This window comes from Ranitomeya imitator, chromosome 1 (assembly GCF_032444005.1).
Source record: "Ranitomeya imitator isolate aRanImi1 chromosome 1, aRanImi1.pri, whole genome shotgun sequence".
Lineage (NCBI taxonomy): Eukaryota > Metazoa > Chordata > Amphibia > Anura > Dendrobatidae > Ranitomeya > Ranitomeya imitator.
In genome coordinates this window covers 894695525-894705219 of record NC_091282.1, presented here as the reverse complement: position 1 = coordinate 894705219, position 9695 = coordinate 894695525, and the positions used below count along the sequence as shown (strand labels likewise).

The following is a 9695-nucleotide window of genomic DNA, read 5'->3' as shown; positions in this document are numbered from 1 at the left end:
GAAACCAGTTTAAGCATCAAAGATTCCTTGAGAGTCTTGACACTACTAAGCTTGAATGTGTTCGCTAAAGATTTCTAGCCGTATTTGTAAAAGTTTGGAGATGCTGGGGATTGAACCCAGGACCTCATACATGCGAAGCATGCGCTCTACCACTGAGCTACATCCCCAAAAGTCTACTCGTGGGGTGGAGCACTCACAAGTATTTCTTTCACCGAGTGCCTGCAGGAACCAAATAAGGCGAAGCAAAAGCAGCCACCTGTTGGACGTGCGTTCTTTGCACGTAAACCCAAGCCATGGAGATGCCGGGGATTGAACCCGGGGCCTCACACATGCAAAGCGTGCGCTCTACCACTGAGCTACATCCCCGCTATTTGCACGACTTTCCGAAACTTGCAGGAAACGGGTCAAGATTTTTCAGCCAAGGGTTAGCATTTCTTCCAATCGCTGAACCACCTTTAGAAAAAAACTGTGAATTATTAGAGATACATCAGCTGACCTATTCAAGCTTCCGGCACGACACTCGGACTCGGTTTTCTGATGATACCAAGTAGAGACTCTGAAGCTTGTCCTTAATGCAAAGCTATTGCACATTTCCCACTTTAATCAGGCTAGAGAAAGTTGCCTATATTTGCCTGTACTATTGATTTGTGCAATGTTTGCTGAAAGTCCAGTTCCCATGGAAGACATGCCACTGAGTGGTAAAGTGATGCCCTTGCCTTAGGTTGCATGCAGTCTTTAGAATCTGCCGTGACAAAAAGCCTCTTCCTGCTATGTGACCTGGCAAAGAAACCAGTTTAAGCATCAAAGATTCCTTGAGAGTCTTGACACTACTAAGCTTGAATGTGTTCGCTAAAGATTTCTAGCCGTATTTGTAAAAGTTTGGAGATGCTGGGGATTGAACCCAGGACCTCATACATGCGAAGCATGCGCTCTACCACTGAGCTACATCCCCAAAAGTCTACTCGTGGGGTGGAGCACTCACAAGTATTTCTTTCACCGAGTGCCTGCAGGAACCAAATAAGGCGAAGCAAAAGCAGCCACCTGTTGGACGTGCGTTCTTTGCACGTAAACCCAGGCCATGGAGATGCCGGGGATTGAACCCGGGGCCTCACACATGCAAAGCGTGCGCTCTACCACTGAGCTACATCCCCGCTATTTGCACGACTTTCCGAAACTTGCAGGAAACGGGTCAAGATTTTTCAGCCAAGGGTTAGCATTTCTTCCAATCGCTGAACCACCTTTAGAAAAAAACTGTGAATTATTAGAGATACATCAGCTGACCTATTCAAGCTTCCGGCATGACACTCGGACTCGGTTTTCTGATGATACCAAGTAGAGACTCTGAAGCTTGTCCTTAATGCAAAGCTATTGCACATTTCCCACTTTAATCAGGCTAGAGAAAGTTGCCTATATTTGCCTGTACTATTGATTTGTGCAATGTTTGCTGAAAGTCCAGTTCCCATGGAAGACATGCCACTGAGTGGTAAAGTGATGCCCTTGCCTTAGGTTGCATGCAGTCTTTAGAATCTGCCGTGACAAAAAGCCTCTTCCTGCTATGTGACCTGGCAAAGAAACCAGTTTAAGCATCAAAGATTCCTTGAGAGTCTTGACACTACTAAGCTTGAATGTGTTCGCTAAAGATTTCTAGCCGTATTTGTAAAAGTTTGGAGATGCTGGGGATTGAACCCAGGACCTCATACATGCGAAGCATGCGCTCTACCACTGAGCTACATCCCCAAAAGTCTACTCGTGGGGTGGAGCACTCACAAGTATTTCTTTCACCGAGTGCCTGCAGGAACCAAATAAGGCGAAGCAAAAGCAGCCACCTGTTGGACGTGCGTTCTTTGCACGTAAACCCAGGCCATGGAGATGCCGGGGATTGAACCCGGGGCCTCACACATGCAAAGCGTGCGCTCTACCACTGAGCTACATCCCCGCTATTTGCACGACTTTCCGAAACTTGCAGGAAACGGGTCAAGATTTTTCAGCCAAGGGTTAGCATTTCTTCCAATCGCTGAACCACCTTTAGAAAAAAACTGTGAATTATTAGAGATACATCAGCTGACCTATTCAAGCTTCCGGCACGACACTCGGACTCGGTTTTCTGATGATACCAAGTAGAGACTCTGAAGCTTGTCCTTAATGCAAAGCTATTGCACATTTCCCACTTTAATCAGGCTAGAGAAAGTTGCCTATATTTGCCTGTACTATTGATTTGTGCAATGTTTGCTGAAAGTCCAGTTCCCATGGAAGACATGCCACTGAGTGGTAAAGTGATGCCCTTGCCTTAGGTTGCATGCAGTCTTTAGAATCTGCCGTGACAAAAAGCCTCTTCCTGCTATGTGACCTGGCAAAGAAACCAGTTTAAGCATCAAAGATTCCTTGAGAGTCTTGACACTACTAAGCTTGAATGTGTTCGCTAAAGATTTCTAGCCGTATTTGTAAAAGTTTGGAGATGCTGGGGATTGAACCCAGGACCTCATACATGCGAAGCATGCGCTCTACCACTGAGCTACATCCCCAAAAGTCTACTCGTGGGGTGGAGCACTCACAAGTATTTCTTTCACCGAGTGCCTGCAGGAACCAAATAAGGCGAAGCAAAAGCAGCCACCAGTTGGACGTGCGTTCTTTGCACGTAAACCCAGGCCATGGAGATGCCGGGGATTGAACCCGGGGCCTCACACATGCAAAGCGTGCGCTCTACCACTGAGCTACATCCCCGCTATTTGCACGACTTTCCGAAACTTGCAGGAAACGGGTCAAGATTTTTCAGCCAAGGGTTAGCATTTCTTCCAATCGCTGAACCACCTTTAGAAAAAAACTGTGAATTATTAGAGATACATCAGCTGACCTATTCAAGCTTCCAGCACGACACTCGGACTCGGTTTTCTGATGATACCAAGTAGAGACTCTGAAGCTTGTCCTTAATGCAAAGCTATTGCACATTTCCCACTTTAATCAGGCTAGAGAAAGTTGCCTATATTTGCCTGTACTATTGATTTGTGCAATGTTTGCTGAAAGTCCAGTTCCCATGGAAGACATGCCACTGAGTGGTAAAGTGATGCCCTTGCCTTAGGTTGCATGCAGTCTTTAGAATCTGCCGTGACAAAAAGCCTCTTCCTGCTATGTGACCTGGCAAAGAAACCAGTTTAAGCATCAAAGATTCCTTGAGAGTCTTGACACTACTAAGCTTGAATGTACATGCGAAGCATGCGCTCTACCACTGAGCTACATCCCCAAAAGTCTACTCGTGGGGTGGAGCACTCACAAGTATTTCTTTCACCGAGTGCCTGCAGGAACCAAATAAGGCGAAGCAAAAGCAGCCACCTGTTGGACGTGCGTTCTTTGCACATAAACCCAGGCCATGGAGATGCCGGGGATTGAACCCGGGGCCTCACACATGCAAAGCGTGCGCTCTACCACTGAGCTACATCCCCGCTATTTGCACGACTTTCCGAAACTTGCAGGAAACGGGTCAAGATTTTTCAGCCAAGGGTTAGCATTTCTTCCAATCGCTGAACCACCTTTAGAAAAAAACTGTGAATTATTAGAGATACATCAGCTGACCTATTCAAGCTTCCGGCACGACACTCGGACTCGGTTTTCTGATGATACCAAGTAGAGACTCTGAAGCTTGTCCTTAATGCAAAGCTATTGCACATTTCCCACTTTAATCAGGCTAGAGAAAGTTGCCTATATTTGCCTGTACTATTGATTTGTGCAATGTTTGCTGAAAGTCCAGTTCCCATGGAAGACATGCCACTGAGTGGTAAAGTGATGCCCTTGCCTTAGGTTGCATGCAGTCTTTAGAATCTGCCGTGACAAAAAGCCTCTTCCTGCTATGTGACCTGGCAAAGAAACCAGTTTAAGCATCAAAGATTCCTTGAGAGTCTTGACACTACTAAGCTTGAATGTGTTCGCTAAAGATTTCTAGCCGTATTTGTAAAAGTTTGGAGATGCTGGGGATTGAACCCAGGACCTCATACATGCGAAGCATGCGCTCTACCACTGAGCTACATCCCCAAAAGTCTACTCGTGGGGTGGAGCACTCACAAGTATTTCTTTCACCGAGTGCCTGCAGGAACCAAATAAGGCGAAGCAAAAGCAGCCACCTGTTGGACGTGCGTTCTTTGCACGTAAACCCAGGCCATGGAGATGCCGGGGATTGAACCCGGGGCCTCACACATGCAAAGCGTGCGCTCTACCACTGAGCTACATCCCCGCTATTTGCACGACTTTCCGAAACTTGCAGGAAACGGGTCAAGATTTTTCAGCCAAGGGTTAGCATTTCTTCCAATCGCTGAACCACCTTTAGAAAAAAACTGTGAATTATTAGAGATACATCAGCTGACCTATTCAAGCTTCCGGCACGACACTCGGACTCGGTTTTCTGATGATACCAAGTAGAGACTCTGAAGCTTGTCCTTAATGCAAAGCTATTGCACATTTCCCACTTTAATCAGGCTAGAGAAAGTTGCCTATATTTGCCTGTACTATTGATTTGTGCAATGTTTGCTGAAAGTCCAGTTCCCATGGAAGACATGCCACTGAGTGGTAAAGTGATGCCCTTGCCTTAGGTTGCATGCAGTCTTTAGAATCTGCCGTGACAAAAAGCCTCTTCCTGCTATGTGACCTGGCAAAGAAACCAGTTTAAGCATCAAAGATTCCTTGAGAGTCTTGACACTACTAAGCTTGAATGTGTTCGCTAAAGATTTCTAGCCGTATTTGTAAAAGTTTGGAGATGCTGGGGATTGAACCCAGGACCTCATACATGCGAAGCATGCGCTCTACCACTGAGCTACATCCCCAAAAGTCTACTCGTGGGGTGGAGCACTCACAAGTATTTCTTTCACCGAGTGCCTGCAGGAACCAAATAAGGCGAAGCAAAAGCAGCCACCAGTTGGACGTGCGTTCTTTGCACGTAAACCCAGGCCATGGAGATGCCGGGGATTGAACCCGGGGCCTCACACATGCAAAGCGTGCGCTCTACCACTGAGCTACATCCCCGCTATTTGCACGACTTTCCGAAACTTGCAGGAAACGGGTCAAGATTTTTCAGCCAAGGGTTAGCATTTCTTCCAATCGCTGAACCACCTTTAGAAAAAAACTGTGAATTATTAGAGATACATCAGCTGACCTATTCAAGCTTCCAGCACGACACTCGGACTCGGTTTTCTGATGATACCAAGTAGAGACTCTGAAGCTTGTCCTTAATGCAAAGCTATTGCACATTTCCCACTTTAATCAGGCTAGAGAAAGTTGCCTATATTTGCCTGTACTATTGATTTGTGCAATGTTTGCTGAAAGTCCAGTTCCCATGGAAGACATGCCACTGAGTGGTAAAGTGATGCCCTTGCCTTAGGTTGCATGCAGTCTTTAGAATCTGCCGTGACAAAAAGCCTCTTCCTGCTATGTGACCTGGCAAAGAAACCAGTTTAAGCATCAAAGATTCCTTGAGAGTCTTGACACTACTAAGCTTGAATGTACATGCGAAGCATGCGCTCTACCACTGAGCTACATCCCCAAAAGTCTACTCGTGGGGTGGAGCACTCACAAGTATTTCTTTCACCGAGTGCCTGCAGGAACCAAATAAGGCGAAGCAAAAGCAGCCACCTGTTGGACGTGCGTTCTTTGCACATAAACCCAGGCCATGGAGATGCCGGGGATTGAACCCGGGGCCTCACACATGCAAAGCGTGCGCTCTACCACTGAGCTACATCCCCGCTATTTGCACGACTTTCCGAAACTTGCAGGAAACGGGTCAAGATTTTTCAGCCAAGGGTTAGCATTTCTTCCAATCGCTGAACCACCTTTAGAAAAAAACTGTGAATTATTAGAGATACATCAGCTGACCTATTCAAGCTTCCGGCACGACACTCGGACTCGGTTTTCTGATGATACCAAGTAGAGACTCTGAAGCTTGTCCTTAATGCAAAGCTATTGCACATTTCCCACTTTAATCAGGCTAGAGAAAGTTGCCTATATTTGCCTGTACTATTGATTTGTGCAATGTTTGCTGAAAGTCCAGTTCCCATGGAAGACATGCCACTGAGTGGTAAAGTGATGCCCTTGCCTTAGGTTGCATGCAGTCTTTAGAATCTGCCGTGACAAAAAGCCTCTTCCTGCTATGTGACCTGGCAAAGAAACCAGTTTAAGCATCAAAGATTCCTTGAGAGTCTTGACACTACTAAGCTTGAATGTGTTCGCTAAAGATTTCTAGCCGTATTTGTAAAAGTTTGGAGATTGAACCCAGGACCTCATACATGCGAAGCATGCGCTCTACCACTGAGCTACATCCCCAAAAGTCTACTCGTGGGGTGGAGCACTCACAAGTATTTCTTTCACCGAGTGCCTGCAGGAACCAAATAAGGCGAAGCAAAAGCAGCCACCTGTTGGACGTGCGTTCTTTGCACGTAAACCCAGGCCATGGAGATGCCGGGGATTGAACCCGGGGCCTAACACATGCAAAGCGTGCGCTCTACCACTGAGCTACATCCCCGCTATTTGCACGACTTTCCGAAACTTGCAGGAAACGGGTCAAGATTTTTCAGCCAAGGGTTAGCATTTCTTCCAATCGCTGAACCACCTTTAGAAAAAAACTGTGAATTATTAGAGATACATCAGCTGACCTATTCAAGCTTCCGGCACGACACTCGGACTCGGTTTTCTGATGATACCAAGTAGAGACTCTGAAGCTTGTCCTTAATGCAAAGCTATTGCACATTTCCCACTTTAATCAGGCTAGAGAAAGTTGCCTATATTTGCCTGTACTATTGATTTGTGCAATGTTTGCTGAAAGTCCAGTTCCCATGGAAGACATGCCACTGAGTGGTAAAGTGATGCCCTTGCCTTAGGTTGCATGCAGTCTTTAGAATCTGCCGTGACAAAAAGCCTCTTCCTGCTATGTGACCTGGCAAAGAAACCAGTTTAAGCATCAAAGATTCCTTGAGAGTCTTGACACTACTAAGCTTGAATGTGTTCGCTAAAGATTTCTAGCCGTATTTGTAAAAGTTTTGAGATGCTGGGGATTGAACCCAGGACCTCATACATGCGAAGCATGCGCTCTACCACTGAGCTACATCCCCAAAAGTCTACTCGTGGGGTGGAGCACTCACAAGTATTTCTTTCACCGAGTGCCTGCAGGAACCAAATAAGGCGAAGCAAAAGCAGCCACCTGTTGGACGTGCGTTCTTTGCACGTAAACCCAGGCCATGGAGATGCCGGGGATTGAACCCGGGGCCTCACACATGCAAAGCGTGCGCTCTACCACTGAGCTACATCCCCGCTATTTGCACGACTTTCCGAAACTTGCAGGAAACGGGTCAAGATTTTTCAGCCAAGGGTTAGCATTTCTTCCAATCGCTGAACCACCTTTAGAAAAAAACTGTGAATTATTAGAGATACATCAGCTGACCTATTCAAGCTTCCGGCACGACACTCGGACTCGGTTTTCTGATGATACCAAGTAGAGACTCTGAAGCTTGTCCTTAATGCAAAGCTATTGCACATTTCCCACTTTAATCAGGCTAGAGAAAGTTGCCTATATTTGCCTGTACTATTGATTTGTGCAATGTTTGCTGAAAGTCCAGTTCCCATGGAAGACATGCCACTGAGTGGTAAAGTGATGCCCTTGCCTTAGGTTGCATGCAGTCTTTAGAATCTGCTGTGACAAAAAGCCTCTTCCTGCTATGTGACCTGGCAAAGAAACCAGTTTAAGCATCAAAGATTCCTTGAGAGTCTTGACACTACTAAGCTTGAATGTGTTCGCTAAAGATTTCTAGCCATATTTGTAAAAGTTTGGAGATGCTGGGGATTGAACCCAGGACCTCATACATGCGAAGCATGCGCTCTACCACTGAGCTACATCCCCAAAAGTCTACTCATGGGGTGGAGCACTCACAAGTATTTCTTTCACCGAGTGCCTGCAGGAACCAAATAAGGCGAAGCAAAAGCAGCCACCTGTTGGACGTGCGTTCTTTGCACGTAAACCCAGGCCATGGAGATGCCGGGGATTGAACCCGGGGCCTCACACATGCAAAGCGTGCGCTCTACCACTGAGCTACATCCCCGCTATTTGCACGACTTTCCGAAACTTGCAGGAAACGGGTCAAGATTTTTCAGCCAAGGGTTAGCATTTCTTCCAATCGCTGAACCACCTTTAGAAAAAAACTGTGAATTATTAGAGATACATCAGCTGACCTATTCAAGCTTCCGGCACGACACTCGGACTCGGTTTTCTGATGATACCAAGTAGAGACTCTGAAGCTTGTCCTTAATGCAAAGCTATTGCACATTTCCCACTTTAATCAGGCTAGAGAAAGTTGCCTATATTTGCCTGTACTATTGATTTGTGCAATGTTTGCTGAAAGTCCAGTTCCCATGGAAGACATGCCACTGAGTGGTAAAGTGATGCCCTTGCCTTAGGTTGCATGCAGTCTTTAGAATCTGCCGTGACAAAAAGCCTCTTCCTGCTATGTGACCTGGCAAAGAAACCAGTTTAAGCATCAAAGATTCCTTGAGAGTCTTGACACTACTAAGCTTGAATGTGTTCGCTAAAGATTTCTAGCCGTATTTGTAAAAGTTTGGAGATGCTGGGGATTGAACCCAGGACCTCATACATGCGAAGCATGCGCTCTACCACTGAGCTACATCCCCAAAAGTCTACTTGTGGGGTGGAGCACTCACAAGTATTTCTTTCACCGAGTGCCTGCAGGAACCAAATAAGGCGAAGCAAAAGCAGCCACCTGTTGGACGTGCGCTCTTTGCACGTAAACCCAGGCCATGGAGATGCCGGGGATTGAACCCGGGGCCTCACACATGCAAAGCGTGCGCTCTACCACTGAGCTACATCCCCGCTATTTGCACGACTTTCCGAAACTTGCAGGAAACGGGTCAAGATTTTTCAGCCAAGGGTTAGCATTTCTTCCAATCGCTGAACCACCTTTAGAAAAAAACTGTGAATTATTAGAGATACATCAGCTGACCTATTCAAGCTTCCGGCACGACACTCGGACTCGGTTTTCTGATGATACCAAGTAGAGACTCTGAAGCTTGTCCTTAATGCAAAGCTATTGCACATTTCCCACTTTAATCAGGCTAGAGAAAGTTGCCTATATTTGCCTGTACTATTGATTTGTGCAATGTTTGCTGAAAGTCCAGTTCCCATGGAAGACATGCCACTGAGTGGTAAAGTGATGCCCTTGCCTTAGGTTGCATGCAGTCTTTAGAATCTGCCGTGACAAAAAGCCTCTTCCTGCTATGTGACCTGGCAAAGAAACCAGTTTAAGCATCAAAGATTCCTTGAGAGTCTTGACACTACTAAGCTTGAATGTGTTCGCTAAAGATTTCTAGCCGTATTTGTAAAAGTTTGGAGATGCTGGGGATTGAACCCAGGACCTCATACATGCGAAGCATGCGCTCTACCACTGAGCTACATCCCCAAAAGTCTACTCGTGGGGTGGAGCACTCACAAGTATTTCTTTCACCGAGTGCCTGCAGGAACCAAATAAGGCGAAGCAAAAGCAGCCACCTGTTGGACGTGCGCTCTTTGCACGTAAACCCAGGCCATGGAGATGCCGGGGATTGAACCCGGGGCCTCACACATGCAAAGCGTGCGCTCTACCACTGAGCTACATCCCCGCTATTTGCACGACTTTCCGAAACTTGCAGGAAACGGGTCAAGATTTTTCAGCCAA

At 46.5% G+C, this 9695-nt stretch overlaps 22 non-coding genes across 22 annotated transcripts; all 22 read right to left on the bottom strand.

Annotated features, from left to right (window-relative positions):
• Nucleotides 1-95: 95 nt before the first annotated feature.
• Nucleotides 96-167, bottom strand: TRNAA-CGC (transfer RNA alanine (anticodon CGC)). Its single transcript has one exon. It is a non-coding gene; the product is annotated as a tRNA-Ala (tRNA).
• Nucleotides 168-294: 127 nt separating this feature from the next.
• TRNAA-UGC (transfer RNA alanine (anticodon UGC)) lies at nucleotides 295-366 on the bottom strand. Its single transcript has one exon. It is a non-coding gene; the product is annotated as a tRNA-Ala (tRNA).
• A 514-nt stretch (nucleotides 367-880) lies between these two features.
• Nucleotides 881-952, bottom strand: TRNAA-CGC (transfer RNA alanine (anticodon CGC)). The gene has a single exon. It is a non-coding gene; the product is annotated as a tRNA-Ala (tRNA).
• A 127-nt stretch (nucleotides 953-1079) lies between these two features.
• Nucleotides 1080-1151, bottom strand: TRNAA-UGC (transfer RNA alanine (anticodon UGC)). Its single transcript has one exon. It is a non-coding gene; the product is annotated as a tRNA-Ala (tRNA).
• A 514-nt stretch (nucleotides 1152-1665) lies between these two features.
• Nucleotides 1666-1737, bottom strand: TRNAA-CGC (transfer RNA alanine (anticodon CGC)). The gene has a single exon. It is a non-coding gene; the product is annotated as a tRNA-Ala (tRNA).
• Nucleotides 1738-1864: 127 nt separating this feature from the next.
• TRNAA-UGC (transfer RNA alanine (anticodon UGC)) lies at nucleotides 1865-1936 on the bottom strand. The gene has a single exon. It is a non-coding gene; the product is annotated as a tRNA-Ala (tRNA).
• Nucleotides 1937-2450: 514 nt separating this feature from the next.
• Nucleotides 2451-2522, bottom strand: TRNAA-CGC (transfer RNA alanine (anticodon CGC)). Its single transcript has one exon. It is a non-coding gene; the product is annotated as a tRNA-Ala (tRNA).
• Nucleotides 2523-2649: 127 nt separating this feature from the next.
• Nucleotides 2650-2721, bottom strand: TRNAA-UGC (transfer RNA alanine (anticodon UGC)). Its single transcript has one exon. It is a non-coding gene; the product is annotated as a tRNA-Ala (tRNA).
• Nucleotides 2722-3365: 644 nt separating this feature from the next.
• Nucleotides 3366-3437, bottom strand: TRNAA-UGC (transfer RNA alanine (anticodon UGC)). The gene has a single exon. It is a non-coding gene; the product is annotated as a tRNA-Ala (tRNA).
• A 514-nt stretch (nucleotides 3438-3951) lies between these two features.
• TRNAA-CGC (transfer RNA alanine (anticodon CGC)) lies at nucleotides 3952-4023 on the bottom strand. The gene has a single exon. It is a non-coding gene; the product is annotated as a tRNA-Ala (tRNA).
• Nucleotides 4024-4150: 127 nt separating this feature from the next.
• On the bottom strand, nucleotides 4151-4222 carry TRNAA-UGC (transfer RNA alanine (anticodon UGC)). Its single transcript has one exon. It is a non-coding gene; the product is annotated as a tRNA-Ala (tRNA).
• A 514-nt stretch (nucleotides 4223-4736) lies between these two features.
• Nucleotides 4737-4808, bottom strand: TRNAA-CGC (transfer RNA alanine (anticodon CGC)). Its single transcript has one exon. It is a non-coding gene; the product is annotated as a tRNA-Ala (tRNA).
• A 127-nt stretch (nucleotides 4809-4935) lies between these two features.
• TRNAA-UGC (transfer RNA alanine (anticodon UGC)) lies at nucleotides 4936-5007 on the bottom strand. Its single transcript has one exon. It is a non-coding gene; the product is annotated as a tRNA-Ala (tRNA).
• A 644-nt stretch (nucleotides 5008-5651) lies between these two features.
• On the bottom strand, nucleotides 5652-5723 carry TRNAA-UGC (transfer RNA alanine (anticodon UGC)). The gene has a single exon. It is a non-coding gene; the product is annotated as a tRNA-Ala (tRNA).
• A 1290-nt stretch (nucleotides 5724-7013) lies between these two features.
• TRNAA-CGC (transfer RNA alanine (anticodon CGC)) lies at nucleotides 7014-7086 on the bottom strand. The gene has a single exon. It is a non-coding gene; the product is annotated as a tRNA-Ala (tRNA).
• Nucleotides 7087-7212: 126 nt separating this feature from the next.
• Nucleotides 7213-7284, bottom strand: TRNAA-UGC (transfer RNA alanine (anticodon UGC)). Its single transcript has one exon. It is a non-coding gene; the product is annotated as a tRNA-Ala (tRNA).
• Nucleotides 7285-7798: 514 nt separating this feature from the next.
• TRNAA-CGC (transfer RNA alanine (anticodon CGC)) lies at nucleotides 7799-7870 on the bottom strand. Its single transcript has one exon. It is a non-coding gene; the product is annotated as a tRNA-Ala (tRNA).
• A 127-nt stretch (nucleotides 7871-7997) lies between these two features.
• Nucleotides 7998-8069, bottom strand: TRNAA-UGC (transfer RNA alanine (anticodon UGC)). Its single transcript has one exon. It is a non-coding gene; the product is annotated as a tRNA-Ala (tRNA).
• Nucleotides 8070-8583: 514 nt separating this feature from the next.
• Nucleotides 8584-8655, bottom strand: TRNAA-CGC (transfer RNA alanine (anticodon CGC)). Its single transcript has one exon. It is a non-coding gene; the product is annotated as a tRNA-Ala (tRNA).
• Nucleotides 8656-8782: 127 nt separating this feature from the next.
• Nucleotides 8783-8854, bottom strand: TRNAA-UGC (transfer RNA alanine (anticodon UGC)). Its single transcript has one exon. It is a non-coding gene; the product is annotated as a tRNA-Ala (tRNA).
• A 514-nt stretch (nucleotides 8855-9368) lies between these two features.
• TRNAA-CGC (transfer RNA alanine (anticodon CGC)) lies at nucleotides 9369-9440 on the bottom strand. The gene has a single exon. It is a non-coding gene; the product is annotated as a tRNA-Ala (tRNA).
• A 127-nt stretch (nucleotides 9441-9567) lies between these two features.
• TRNAA-UGC (transfer RNA alanine (anticodon UGC)) lies at nucleotides 9568-9639 on the bottom strand. The gene has a single exon. It is a non-coding gene; the product is annotated as a tRNA-Ala (tRNA).
• Nucleotides 9640-9695: the final 56 nt, after the last annotated feature.